Raw genomic sequence first — 15,000 nt, forward strand, 5'->3', positions numbered from 1 at the left:
CTTTGAAGTTGATAAACTGAGTGTGCATGCCAACAGACCCGTGTTATTATTGTGTGTGAGTGTGTGTGTGTGTGTGTGTGTGCACTCTGTGATTGGCTATAACTGATGTGTGTCATGTGATCTGCAGTGCCGCAGCCTCCCACAATCACTCATCAGTCTCCAAAAGATTACATCATCGACCCGCGAGAAAACATCGTCATCCACTGTGAGGCCAAAGGGAAACCCCGTCCCAGGTCAGAACCGTCTGTTCTCAAGTGCACTCACTAGTGCACACATCTGTACTCTCATCTGCTACACTGTGTCCAATCGATAAATCACATCTATTCTGTGTGACATCTGATAGCTCCGACCACAGTGAATCTCATTGGTCAAGGGCGCTTGACTAAAGAAGTTTTCCAAGATGAAAGAAAAGAGGATTTTTAAACACATGTATCAAGTTCATAGAAATGAAAAACTGATTTAATGACTTTAAAAATGTCAGGAAAAAGGTTTTAAAATACTTTCCATGCTCCTTGAATACACATGAGTTAATGTTAAAGTTAATTATAAAATAATAACAGTATATCAATGTATGTGTGTGTGTATATTGCAAATATTACTGAATTTTCGTTTTACACCAAATAATGTTTTTTAGTCGCAGAAGAAATGTAAAAATGACTTTGAACTCATCAAGTGAACACAATCATAGTGGAGGTGTATCAAGTCACTGTGTGTGTGTTTTTAATCATTTAATATTCACGTGATTGACCATTAAACATCAAACATGATCTGATTAATAAAGATATTCATTTGACTCGCAGCTTCTCATGGACGAGAAACGGGACTCATTTCGACATCGATCGAGACCCTAAAGTGATCATGAAGCCTCATTCCGGGACTCTTGTGATTGACATCAGCGGAGGAGAGCGGTCTGAAGCGTATGAGGGCGTTTATCAGTGCACCGCTCGCAACGAACTCGGCACCGCCGTCTCCAACAACATCATCATCCGACAGTCCAGTACGTCCAATCACACGACGACATCAGCGCATTCTTCTCATCTGTCATCTCTTTAACTCTTTCATTCTCATTGTGTTTGTGTCACTAAGACATCTTCAGCCTCATCAGAGATCTGATTCTGGAAGGTAAATGTGAATATGAGTGTGTAATGCATGACGCAGCTGATCCTCATGTGTGTTCACATCCGTTCCTCTTCAGTCTCTGTAACACATGATTATCTGAAGTCATCACATCTCCTCAAACTATAATAACACTCCTGCTGTCACACAGTGAGCTGCCTAACGAGTCCACTTAACGAGGCTTCAGTGAGGTCAGCTCACTCGTTTCTGTGACACGTGTTGTGTTTGAGTTGATGTGTGTCGTTGTAATGGTGTTGTGTTGTGTTGTGTTGTGTGTGCAGGATCTCCTCTGTGGTCTAAAGAGAGAATGAAACCCATCATTGCACAGGAAGGAGAATCTTTAATTCTGCCCTGCCGCCCCCCAGCCGGACTCCCCCCACCCATTATATTCTGGATGGAAAACAGTAAGACACACACACACACACACACACACACACACACACACACACACACACACACACACACACACACTCACTCACACTCACATACGCACACACACATACAGAAACACACACAGACACACACTCACGCACACACTCACTCACACACACACACACTCACTCACGCACACACACATACAGAAACACACACAGACACACACACACACTCATGCACACACACATACAGAAACACACACACATGTTTGTTTTCCTATCCTTATGAGGACTTTCCATAGACATAATGATTTTTATACCGTGCAAACTATAGATTCTATCCCCTAAACCTAACATAACCCCTAACCCTAATCATCACAGGAAACTTTCTGCATTTTTACATTTTCAATAAAACATTGTTTAGTATGATTTTTAAGCGATTTGAATTATGGGGACACTAGTCTATGTCCTCATAAAGCACATTTATAGCATAATAACCTTGTGATTACCAGTTTATAACTTACAAAATTGTCCTGGTATATCACAAAAACGCACACACAGACACACACACACACTCACTCACGCACACACACATACAGAAACACACACAGACACACACACACACACTCACGCACACACACACACTCACACACTCACACACTCACACACACACTCACACACATGTTGTGTTTCCATGTTTTATGGGGACTTTCCATAGACATAATGGTTTTTATACTGTACAAACTTTATATTCTATCCCCTAAACCTAACCCTACCCCTAAACCTAACCCTCACAGAAAACTTTCTGCATTTTTACATTTTCAAAAAACATAATTTAGTATGATTTATAAGCTGTTTTCCTCATGGGGACCGACAAAATGTCCCCACAAGGTCAAACATTTCGGGTTTTACTATCCTTATGGGGACATTTGGTCCCCACAAAGTGATAAATACACGCTCACACACACACACACACACACACACACACACACACATGTTGGTGCAGCTATCCTTATGAGGACTCTCCATAGACATAATGATTTTTATTCTGTACAAACTATAGATTCTATCCCCTAAACCTAACCCTACCCCTAAACCTAACCCTCACAGAAAACTTTCTGCATTTTTACATTTTCAATAAAACATTGTTTAGTATGATTTTTAAGCGATTTGAATTATGGGGACAATAGAAATGTCCTCATAAACCACATTTATAGCATAATACCCTTGTAATTACTAATTTGTAACCTAAAAAAATGTTCTCATAAACCACATAAACAAGCCCACACACACACACACACACACACACACATGCACACACACACACACACACACACACACACACACACATGCACACACTCACACATCACTTGTGCTGATGTTCATGTATGTGCCGCTGATGTCCGTCTGTATTTCTCCAGATTTCCAGCGTCTGCCTCAGAGTCGTCGTGTTTCTCAGGGGCTGAACGGAGATCTGTATTTCTCTAACGTCCAGACGACAGACACCAGAAGCGACTACATCTGTTACGCTCGATTCCCACACACACAGACCATCCAGCAGAAGCAGCCAATCACGGTCCGCGTGCTGAACAGTGAGTGTGTCCTGTGTGCTGTAGTTCTGACGCTCAATGAAGAGGATTGTTTAGAGATGATGACTCGAGTGTCCAAACGTCCGTTCACCCGCTCTCTGAATGAACAAAAGAAGCTCTTGAGTCTCAAATGCCACCCATGACAGCTGTGCATCCATTTCTCAGCCAATCATGTTCATTTGATCAGCCGCATGATTTTATTGGTTGTTTGATTTGTTTTGTTGTTGTTGTGTTTCAGTGGATTCAATGAATGACACACTGGCAGTTTATTTCAATGACTCTGGTTTGTTTAGTGGTGAGTGATGGCGCCCCCTAGTGACCCCCACCTTTCATAAATTAACCAACCCGTCATGCCAGTTTAACCCAAAACCTGAACCAGTCTAACCTGAACTTCCCTTCACACACAGATCATTACTGTCGGACAGGAAGTGTCTTTTCACATCATTACAACCCTCTCATGTGTGTTCCTGACTGATGAAATATTCAATCTTTCTCTGTATGATGATCATTCTTTTGTCTCTCGGATCAAAAATAACAATTCAATGAGAAATGATAATGCTTGTTGCCGTGCTGAATGCTGATTGGTCAATACAGAGTTCCAGTCGTGGTAAAACACACACTGTAGGAACAGAGACGCTGTGAAACACTCGTGTAATTAATATTTATATGATGTAAACAACACTATATATAACCCTGAATATTTCTAATTTAATCTTACACTTTAAGAACTTTGTTGTGAAGTACTGAAAGAGATTTATTATTCACATATGATACAACTTTATTTATCAATATATTCAACATACAATTACTTTATTTTTATAGAATATTTTAGCAATATTGAACGAAGTGCTTCACAAACAAAGACGTTCATTTATCACAGTATAAAACACATCAGTGTATTAGCAATAATAACAATCATATCACTAGCATGATTTTATGTGATTAATAAGATCGTCTTTTATCGTCGAGTAGTTCTAGATTTGTCATTCATTCAATCATTCATTCATTCATCTCTTCACCTCATTCAGTCACTGAACTCATTTCTCTTCTCTGTTGCTTTAACTCTGTATATACTCATAAATTACACTGTATATATTCATGAGTTACACTGTATATATTCATGAGTTACTCTGTATATATTCATGAGTTACTCTGTATATACTCATGAGTTACTCTGTATATACTCATAAATTACACTGTATATATTCATGAGTTACACTGTATATATTCATGAGTTACACTGTATATATTCATGAGTTACTCTGTATATACTCATGAGTTACTCTGTATATACTCATAAATTACACTGTATATATTCATGAGTTACACTGTATATATTCATGAGTTACACTGTATATATTCATGAGTTACTCTGTATATACTCATGAGTTACTCTGTATATACTCATAAATTACACTGTATATATTCATGAGTTACACTGTATATATTCATGAGTTACACTGTATATATTCATGAGTTACTCTGTATATACTCATGAGTCTTTATATATTCATGAGTTACACTGTATATACTCATGAGTTACACTGTATATACTCATGAGTTACTCTGTATATACTCATGAGTTACTCTGTACATACTTATGAGTTACTCTGTATATACTCATGAGTTACACTGTATATACTCATGAGTTACTCTGTATATACTCATGAGTTACACTGTATATACTCATGAGTTACTCTGTATATAATCATAAGTCTGTATATATTCATGAGTTACACTGTATATACTCATGAGTTACTCTGTATATACTCATGAGTTACACTGTATATACTCATGAGTTACACTGTATATACTCATGAGTTACTCTGTATATACTCATAAGTCTGTATATATTCAAGAGTTACACTGTATATACTCATGAGTTACTCTGTATATACTCATAAGTCTGTATATATTCATGAGTTACACTGTATATACTCATGAGTTACTCTGTATATACTCATGAGTTACTCTGTATATACTCATAAGTCTGTATATATTCATGAGTTACACTGTATATACTCATGAGTTACACTATATACTCATGAGTCTTTATATATTCATGAGTTACACTATATATACTCATGAGTTACTCTGTATATACTCATGAGTTACTCTGTATATATTCATGAGTTACACTGTATATACTCATGAGTTACACTGTATATACTCATGAGTTACTCCGTATATACTCATGAGTTACTCTGTATATACTCATAAGTCTGTATATATTCATGAGTTACACTGTATATACTCATGAGTTACTCTGTATATACTCATAAGTCTGTATATATTCATGAGTTACACTGTATATACTCATGAGTTACACTGTATATACTCATGAGTCTTTATATATTCACAAGTTACACTGTATATACTCATGAGTTACACTGTATATACTCGTGAGTTACACTGTATATACTCATGAGTCTGTATATATTCATGAGTTACACTGCATATACTCATGAGTTACACTGTATATACTCGTGAGTTACACTGTATATACTCATGAGTTACACTGTATATACTCGTGAGTTACACTGTATATACTCATGAGTCTGTATATATTCATGAGTTACACTGTATATATTCACAAGTTACACTGTATATACTCATGAGTTACTCTGTATATACTCATGAGTTACACTGTATATACTCATGAGTTACTCTGTATATACTCATGAGTTACACTGTATATACTCATGAGTTACTCTGTATATACTCATAAGTCTGTATATATTCATGAGTTACACTGTATATATTCATGAGTTACACTGTATATATTCACGAGTTACACTGTATATACTCATGAGTTACTCTGTATATACTCATGAGTAACACTGTATATACTCATGAGTTACACTGTATATACTCATGAGGTACTCTGTATATACTCATGAGTTACACTGTATATACTCATGAGTTACTCTGTATATACTCATGAGTTACTCTGTATATATTCATGAGTTACACTGTATATACTCATGAGTTCCACTGTACATATTCACGAGTTACACTGTATATACCGTGGCTGTTGCTAGGAGACACTGGCCCCTCCTCCAGCCGGAGTGAAGTTATTCTAAACTCTGATTGGTTCACTGCTCTGTTATCCTGCTGCGGTGTAAATCACTGTAGTGTGTATTTAATCCAGCTCTGTGAGTGATTGTGAGTGTTTGTATTTCAGATAAACCATCAGAGGAGCTGAGCCCACATTCATGATTCCCAGCTGGCTCCAGTAGCTTTAAACTGGTTCTGAGAGGAGAGACTCTTGAGATGGAGTGTATCGCTGACGGCCTGTGAGTTTAACACATCAAACACTAAAGTCACATCTGTAATGGAATGACTCTCTCTGCCTACTGTTGTGTTCATGATCCATCAAGCCCCGCCCACTCAGACTTCTTTCATCTGGAGATGTGTCACATATGTGACGTTTATTTTTTATGTGTTGTTCTTGTTGTTGTTTATGTGTTGTTGTCTGATTGTCTCTGTGCCAGTCCCACTCCAGAGGTGTCATGGATGAAACTCAGCGGCGAGATTCCCAGCAGACGCGCTTCATTCCTGAACTTCCACAAGACTCTGCAGATCACAGACGTGTCTGAGGCCGACGCTGGAGAATATCGTTGCACTGCCAAGAACCAACATGGCTCGACTCAACACAACATCAGAGTCTCTGTCAAAGGTGAAACACTGCAGCAACATTTCTCACACAATCTCTGTTACAGATGTTATAATAGATTGGTCAAGATGTTTTCTTCTCTGTAAATGGAGCAGATCAAAAAACTCTAGACACTAAACCACAAACACATTCATATCTTTAAGATATATTCTCTGAAGTCTTGTGTAATCATGCTTCTCAAGTACTTTTACTGTTAAACAAGACAAAAGAACTGATTAAGAGAATGATTATTGCAGTCCATCACAGAGCATATGAGCTAGGCATCAGTGTTTCTGTTGTTTTGATGTTCAGCTGCTCCGTACTGGATCAGCTCCCAGGAATCTGGTTCTGGCTCCACTGGAGACGGGCGCCATCACCTGCCGGGCGAGAGGACACCCCAAACCCACCATCAGCTGGTCCATGAACGGAGTGCCAATCGAGAGTCAGTGACTGACAGTGTTCACAGTTACACAACACACACTTCTGATTGTGTCGTCTGATTGACAGTTCTGTTGAATATGTAACGTTGTGATGATTGTTTTTGTTCAGATGCTCTTAAAGACCCCAGCAGGAAGGTTGAAGACGACACTATCATATTCTCAGAGGTTCAGACGGGCTCCAGTGCTGTTTACCAGTGTAATGCATCCAATGAATACGGATATTTACTGTCCAACGCTTTCGATCAATGTGCTGGGTGAGTCATCAGTAAACATTACTGTAACACAACTTTAACATATTAATAATGTAATGATGAATGTGTGATTGTGAATGAGTGATGATTATTAAGTGATGATGAATGTCTGATGATGAATAAGTGATGATGAATGTGTGATGATGAATAAGTGATGATGAATGTGTGATTGTGAATGAGTGATGATGAATAAGTGATTATGAATAAGTGATGATGAATGTGTGATTGTCAATGTGTGATGATGAATGTGTGATGATTAATAAGTGATTATGAATGTGTGATTGTGAATGTGTGATGATGAATAAGTGATGATGAATGTGTGATGATGAGTAAGTGATGATGAATGTGTGATTGTGAATGTGTTATGATGAATAAGTGATTATGAATAAGTGATGATGAATGTGTGATTGTGAATGAGTGATGATAAGTGATTATGAATAAGTGATGATGAATGTGTGATGATGAGTAAGTGACGATGAATGTGTGATTGTGAATGTGTGATGATGAATAAGTGATGATAAATGTGTGATGATGAATGTGTGATTGTGAATGAGTGATGTTTAATGTGTGATTGTAAATGAGTGATGTTTAATGTGGTGGTGAATGAGTGATGATGAATGTGTGATTGTGAATGAGTGATGTTTAATGTGTGATTGTAAATGAGTGATGTTTAATGTGCTGGTGAATGAGTGATGATGAATGTGTGATTGTGAATGAGTGATGTTTAATGCATGATGGTGAATCAGTGATGAGAAATGTGTGATTGTGAATGAGTGATGATAATGAATGAGTGATGAAGATGAATGAGTGATGATTGTGTTATGATGAATGAGTGATGATGATGAATGAGTGATGATGATTGTGTTATGATGAATGAGTGATGATGAATGTGCTATGATGAATGAGTGATGATGAATGTGTTATGATGAATGAGTGATGATGAATGTGTTATGAGGGATGATGCAGTATGAGTGATGATGAATGTGTAATGTTGAATGAGTGATCATGATGAATGTGTTATGATGAATGAGTGATGATGAATGTGTTATGATGAATGAGTGATCATGATAAATGTGTTATGATGAATGAGTGATGATGAATGTGTTATGATGAATGAGTGATGATGATGAATGAGTGATGATGAATGTTTTATGATGAATGTTTTACGATGAATGAGTAATGATGAATGAGTGATGATGATGAATGTGTTATGATGAATGAGTGATGATGAATGTGTAATGATGAATGAGTGATGATGATGTGTTATGATGAATGAGTGATGATGATGAATGAGTGATGATGAATGTGTTATGATGAATGAGTAATGATGAATGAGTGATGATGAATGTGTTATGATGAATTAGTGATGATGAATGTGTGATGATGAATGAGTGATGATAAATGTGTTATGATGAATTAGTGATGATGAATGCATGATGATGAATGAGTGATAATGAATGTGTTATGATGAATTAGTGATGATGAATGCATGATGATGAATGAGTGATGATGAATGTGTTATGATGAATTAGTGATGATGAATGCATGATGATGAATGTTTTATGATGAATGAGTGATGATGAATGTGTGATGATGATAAATGTGTTATGATGAATGAGTGATGATGAATAAGTGATGATGATGAATTAGTGATGATGATGAATGAGTGATGATGAATGTGTTATGATGAATTAGTGATAATGAATGTGTGATGATGAATGAGTGATGATAAATGTGTTATGATGAATGAGTGATGATGAATAAGTGATGATGATGAATTAGTGATGATGATGAATGAGTGATGATGAATGTGTTATGATGAATTAGTGATGATGAATGTGTGATGATGAATGAGTGATGATAAATGTGTTATGATGAATGAGTGATGATGAATAAGTGATGATGATGAATTAGTGATGATGATGAATGAGTGATGATGAATGTGTTATGATGAATTAGTGATGATGAATGTGTGATGATGAATGAGTGATGATAAATGTGTTATGATGAATGAGTGATGATGAATAAGTGATGATGATGAATTAGTGATGATGATGAATGAGTGATGATGAATGTGTAATGATGAATGAGTGATGATGAATGTGTGATGATGAATAAGTGATGATAAATGTGTTATGATGAATGAGTGATGATGAATAAGTGATGATGATGAATTAGTGATTATGATGAATGAGTGATGATGAATGTGTGATGTGGTTTGTGTTTCAGCTGAGCCCCCCAGAGTTCTGACCCCCTCTCATAAAGTCTATCAGGTCATCATGAACAAACCCGCTCTGCTGGAGTGTGCGTCATTCGGTTCACCCATACCAACCATCACATGGTGAGACTGCAGCACACGTGTGTGTTCATGTGTGTGTATGTGTGTTCTCTATTGTAACTCTGTAATTTAAAGATTTCTACACACACACACACACATAGACTGTAGAGTTGATGATAAACTCACACTGATGTTGATGGCAACTCCAGAGTAATTACTGATATAAAGCCAGAACCAAACAGCAGAGGCCCATTTACTGGAACTGTTTACTGGAGCTTTTCACTTTAATTGGGCTTCATTACCACTCTAGACTGGATTCTGCAGTGCATTGTGGGTCCTCTGTATTTATAACGCTTTATGATAACCAGCAGGTGAAACTTTTCTCATAACTGTGGAACATGTTGACTGCTAATTTGGGGCCAGTTGTTATCTGCTATTATCCAGATATATTCTGTACTATTGATACTTATGACACAGCTGCAATACTTGACTGTGATTGGTCTGGTGACTGTTGTATCAGTCAAGTGATGTCCTACGTTCATGTCTCGTATCATTATTTAAAATCTATATGATCATGTGCTTCTTCATCTCGTCTCTGCAGGTTTAAAGACAGTCGCGCCAGTACATTAGAGGGAGATCCGTATGTGTTTCATAAGAACGGGTCTCTGGAGTTACACGTATCTCAAGCCCTCAACAGCGGGAAATACACGTGTGTCGCCCGGAACTCCCTCGGCATCTCTGAGAACCACGTGTACCTGGAGGTCAAAGGTGACTCTATTTAACCTTGAACATGTTCAGAATGGAAAGCTAGTGTACTAATTACTGCCTATACAGTATTCATTGTATACTGACCACTGTAACTTTGCATTTAATCCAGTGTTGTGTAAAAATGGCATACTATACATACTGTATACTTGTGCACTAGTAAGAGCAGTGTGGTACAATAGTAGTATGCTGTTCTGAACATAGACAGTGTGATCTAAAGGTGGAAAGAGTGATTTTGGAGATTTATTTGGAGTTTTGAGAGGATATCAGAGCACTTTGTGTTTAACCTTTAAAAGCAAGAGCTGTATTGGTCTTGATGGCTCCTGATATCCCAATATGCATCAGTTTAAGAGGCTCCAGCTTAGATTGCATGTTTTCACCCATCAAATGAAGTCCACTGCAGTTAAGTGCTTCTCTGAACATCACAACAGGAAGCGGGTTGTGTTTGAAGACCATTAACAGCAGTCAGAAAACTCCTCCATTAGTCAAGCTCTGTTCATGATTTAGCAGAAACTTGGATTTTAGTGACCTAATAAGTGTACTATAAGAAGAGTTGCACAATGAAATACACACAGTGGGAGTTGCATGTGATGTTTTACTTTCACACGATCAATGTCAGAAAATAACCTGACAAGTGCTTTGAGTCGGCAGCTCTTCTCATGAGGAAATGAACGACTGCAGAGGTCTGTAATGTCTCTCTCTCGTTCTCTTCAGAGCCGACACGGATCCAGCGTCCGCCGGAGTACAGGGTGGTCCAGAGGAACAGAGACGTGGTGTTTGAGTGTAAAGTGAAGCACGACCCCTCTCTAGTGCCCACCACGATGTGGCTCAAAGACAACACAGAACTGCCGGAGGATGAGAGGTGCGTCTCTCTCATCACTCATTTACTGCTACAGTAAAGCGGATCGATCTCATCTGCTTCTGTACAATCCATTAAACCTTCAAGAATGTGTCCAGCTCATATTTCACCCCAATCACAATTTATTCATGAGAGTAGAGCGCAACAATCTGCTTCTGGAAGCCAAAATCACATTCTTTTATTGCATAGGGGAATTTATTATTAATGATAACTTGTAAATCTTTAAAGACAGACCTACGGTGAGCTCTGTGGTTGATCATTGATGGGATATGCAGGGGTGCTTTAAGGTACATCTGGGCACATGGGCTCGCTTGAGACCCCTCCTGTTGTTGAGCTGAGCGTGGAACTGCTGTGCATTGAATGAGCACTACACGGTCAACATGTCTACAACCGTGACTCCGCCAGAAGCGATTAAGCGGGTTAAGCTCCTCCCTTGAACATGGGCCGGGGAAATGGGTCCCATGGGAGTTGTAGGCCCCGTATAACCCGTCCGTTCTGTACTTTATTTCTTTTTCACTCCGTTGGGGAACATCAAATAAGTCTTCAACTCAATACTCAACGTATATAATAAATCTCTCAGTGCACTTGCATTTTAGATCAACTTAAACCATCAAAACAGAGCTGGAAATATATCTTCATATTTACATTTAAAGCTTCATATCGCAAGTGCTGTCTACGACACCTCCAACATGTCGTTCAGGGGGGATCAAGCCGTAATTAGGGGGGTCAGACCCCCTCAACCCCCCTGCAATGTATGATGCATCATGGAGGAGATATGAAGTGCCAGCACTAATATAACGTGCTGTGACGTTCACGTGTGTGTGTGTGTGTGTGTGTGTGTGTGTGTGTGTGTGTGTGTGTGATCAGGTTTCGAGTGGATTCAGACAGTCTGACCATCACTGATGTGACGGAGATTGATGCAGGTACATACACGTGTATCGTGAACACAGCACTGGACGAAGACTTGGCCAGCGCTCGGCTCACTGTGGTCGGTGAGTGACGTCTCTGCACTCTTTAAACAGTTTCATGTGTCTTCAATCAATGAACACAGTCAACATCTTCCAAACGTGTGTGAGGTGTTGAAACTACAGTGAGAAGACATGGCTCTGACATAGAACGCATCCTGTGTGAACGGCCCCTGTGTGATTTCACATGTCACTGAAGATAAACCAGACTTTTATTCACAGGAAAACTCAAGTTTTAAAGTTTAGTGTGAGTAGAAGTGTCTGTAAGTGCAAACTAACACACTTCCTCCTCACTTCCTCTGACTCCGCCCACTCAGAGGCCACGCCCACTGCTGCTGTGATTAACGGTAAACATGTGACGCATCACATCCCGTAATCCACTGGGCATGTGTGTGTTATTCCCAAAGGACCAACACTTTTTTATTTTTTTCATTTATTTTGTGTGTTTATTATTGACGTTTATGCAAATATGTGTCATTTGCATGATGGTGTTTTCTGTTCTGTGTCTGTTTTTTTGCCCATCAGTCTCATTTCTACGGCTGTTTTCAGACATGAACAGAATGATTGTGAAGTGAATGTCGCTCGTGCATGACTCATCATGTGAATGTTATTTTATTGCTGCGGTGTTGTGTAGCGTGTGTTGATGTTGAGTTGACAGGAGGTGATAGATGGGTTTGTATTGATCATTATTGTGTGTGTCTTCAGGACAGCCTGATGCTCCCACTGATCTGGAGTTGACTGATCCCAGAGCGAGAAGCGTTGATCTGACCTGGACACCTGGAGACGAACACAACAGCCCGATCAACAGTACTGCTGTTCACATATCTGTGTTTAAACACCTCACCAGACACGTCAAGAACACGTGCAGCTCATATTTCACAGCAAAATCACAAGAAACAAATGACAAATAAAGCTTTTGCCCTCTCAAATTCCAGGGTTCGTACAAGGTGCTTGAATTTGGCTTTTTTATAATTTAATTTAACAATCACATTTACTCATAAAATACCCAATCAAACCAACTGCACATAAGACATGTAGCACTCGTGTTGCATCAGAGATGGTTTAGTGGAGACGGGCCACTACTATTAAAATAAATGGTAGAAATTGGAACGCCCAACTGCAGCCGCCAGTCAACGGATGTAGATAGGAAGTCCCGCCTTACAGGTAAAAGAGCCAATCATCTTCTAGATACAGACATCACCTGTCAATCAACTCGAGAGAGTGCATGCACAAGTGCAAGCTGGGAAAATTGTGTTTTTTAGCGTGATCTAAAGAAGCAACATTTATGATTCCAGTGTTGTCAGATTTTATTGCTGATTTGAAACATGTTCTTTGATCGTAATCTTGACCAACTGTTTCGTTTCAAAGATGGCCGACGGTGGACTGACTTGCTAGAAAGACTTTAGTGACTCTAAAGAGCAGATCTAGAGTGGATCTAGAGTGGATCCAGCCATTTTATCATTAGATCAGACAGTTAAAGTTACAGGGAACTGTTGAGGAGAGAGATGGAGAAACAGACGAACACTTTAACATTATGAGCTCAAACGCGTTTGCCGCGGCTCTGATGTGTGGACCGTTTAAATGACACCAGTCTATTATTGTAGAACAGATCTTAATGGTCATAAAAAAAGGATTATTTCCCATTTTTTGGTGTGAAATATGACCTGGACATGTTTAGGACATGAGATTGACATGGAGATTACTGCTGACAGTAACAGTTACTTCAGGAATACTTCACATATTCTGACAGTGTGTCCGCTCATATTGGAGCTGTAATACACACTGTATCATGCTGGAACATTCTTGACACTTTTGGTCTTTGTACAAACATGCACAATATGTAAACAATCATAAACAATGTTCTTTGTGTACTGGATGAGTAGTTTGTTGAGCTCGTCTTGTCATGTGTTGATTTCAGAGTTTGTGATTCAGTATGAAGATGGTCTTCATGAGAGCGGCGTGTGGCACAATCTCACTGAAGTTCCTGGAACAAAGACGACCGCTCACCTGAAGCTCTCGCCGTATGTGCATTACACATTTAGAGTACTGGCGCTCAATGATGTGGGGTACAGTCAACCCAGTGCCCGCTCACGACTGTACAGAACCAACCCCGCGGGTATAACACACACACACACACTCAACTCACACACACACACTCAACTCACATACACACACTCAACTCACACACACTCACACACACACACTCACACACACACACTCAACTCACACACACACACACACACTCACACACACACACACACATACACTGAACTCACACACACACATATGCACACATACACACACACACTCACACACACTCGCACACACTCACGCACACACACACACACACACTCACACACACTCACACACACACACACACACTCACACACACACACACTCAACTCACATACACACACTCAACTCACACACACTCACACACACACACTCACACACACACACTCAACTCACACACACACACACACACACACTCACACACACACACACACATACACTGAACTCACACACACACATATGCACACATACACACACACACTCACACACACTCGCACACACTCACGCACACACACACACACACACACACGCACACACACTCACACACACTCACACACACACACACACAAACACACACTCTCTCTCTCTCTCTCACACACACACACACACACACACACACACACACATGTTGTGTT

General features: G+C 39.2%; 1 pseudogene; it reads left to right on the plus strand.

The window, feature by feature from the left end:
- Positions 1-15,000, plus strand: part of LOC127640382 (neuronal cell adhesion molecule-like) — a 56,206-nt pseudogene that overhangs the window by 20,233 nt on the left and 20,973 nt on the right.

Source organism: Xyrauchen texanus, chromosome 49 (genome assembly GCF_025860055.1).
Source record: "Xyrauchen texanus isolate HMW12.3.18 chromosome 49, RBS_HiC_50CHRs, whole genome shotgun sequence".
Classification (NCBI taxonomy): Eukaryota; Metazoa; Chordata; class Actinopteri; order Cypriniformes; family Catostomidae; genus Xyrauchen; species Xyrauchen texanus.